The sequence below is a fragment of the Silene latifolia genome, chromosome 11 (assembly GCF_048544455.1).
Source record: "Silene latifolia isolate original U9 population chromosome 11, ASM4854445v1, whole genome shotgun sequence".
Classification (NCBI taxonomy): Eukaryota; Viridiplantae; Streptophyta; class Magnoliopsida; order Caryophyllales; family Caryophyllaceae; genus Silene; species Silene latifolia.
The window spans coordinates 62,357,243-62,358,305 of record NC_133536.1 but is presented as its reverse complement, the minus strand read 5'-3'; the positions used below and the strand labels follow the sequence as shown (position 1 = coordinate 62,358,305).

The following is a 1,063-nucleotide window of genomic DNA, read 5'->3' as shown; positions in this document are numbered from 1 at the left end:
AAAACAGAAACAACATTTATTATAAGTAGTTTAATGAATAAATACAATCCTCGAAACAAAACTGAAAGTACAATACATTATTCCAAACTATCTGTTCTCAACTGAAATATAAATAAATGCTAAACTACAGCGGAAGACTCTATCGTCATGTCGTGGCCATCCCAGCTATCCCAGTACTCATCTCTATACCTGCTCAATATCTGCTCACCATCCCCGAATGGATCACCGCAGGTTTTAGAAAACAACACCGGAGTCAGTACTAATCACACAATCAATATAGATAACAATAACAAGATACACAGACAGCTGAACTGTCACACACACACACACACACCAACTCCCATCATCTCAATACTGACTGTCCACTGGACCAGCCCTGCCAGTGGGGGACCGCAGCCGTTCCCACCTAAGCCCCGCTCATCGTACGAGCGATAACCCTGCCCATTAATGTGCACATCCCCTTTCGTGGCGGGTTCCACGAAGGGCGAAACTAGGGCGTGAGATCACTCCCGCAAGTGACCCCACTCAGCCGAGAACGCATCTCGAGAGCCATAGAAACAAATCACAAACACAATCACAATCACAATCACAATCATCGTATCACACAACTAACTACAGCACATCACCAATATCCCATTATGGGACTAATACTGAGTAGGAAATCCTACCTGGAAAGCACAACACGCAGACGGTATCTACAGCTGTATCAAAACGGCTCCTCTACGAATTCTCCTCCTACCATACAACACATAGATGCTACCATTCAAATACTACTCATAAAAACCCCCAATTCCTAAATTAGGGTTTCATCAATCTTAACAAAACATTATATAAATTATATTAAAAGCTTACCATCGACGCAAGGACTCCAACGACGCGAACTACGATACGAACTGACCGTCTGAACTCCGGGAATTGTCAAGAACGCGATTAGGAAGAAGACTAGTTGCTTTCTCTCTTAAACAAGTTTTAGGTTTTGTAAAAAGTGATTTAAAACAATTACGAATATGTTTAAATACCTTAATCGCGTAATTAACAAAACCCGAGGAAACTCCCCCGTAAA

At 42.0% G+C, this 1,063-nt stretch overlaps 1 long non-coding RNA gene across 1 annotated transcript; it reads right to left on the bottom strand.

The window, feature by feature from the left end:
- On the bottom strand, positions 1-735 carry LOC141614890 (uncharacterized). The gene is made up of 2 exons (XR_012529445.1): positions 669-735; positions 1-200 (listed from the first exon to the last, which is right to left on the bottom strand). It is a non-coding gene; the product is annotated as an uncharacterized LOC141614890 (long non-coding RNA).
- Positions 736-1,063: the final 328 nt, after the last annotated feature.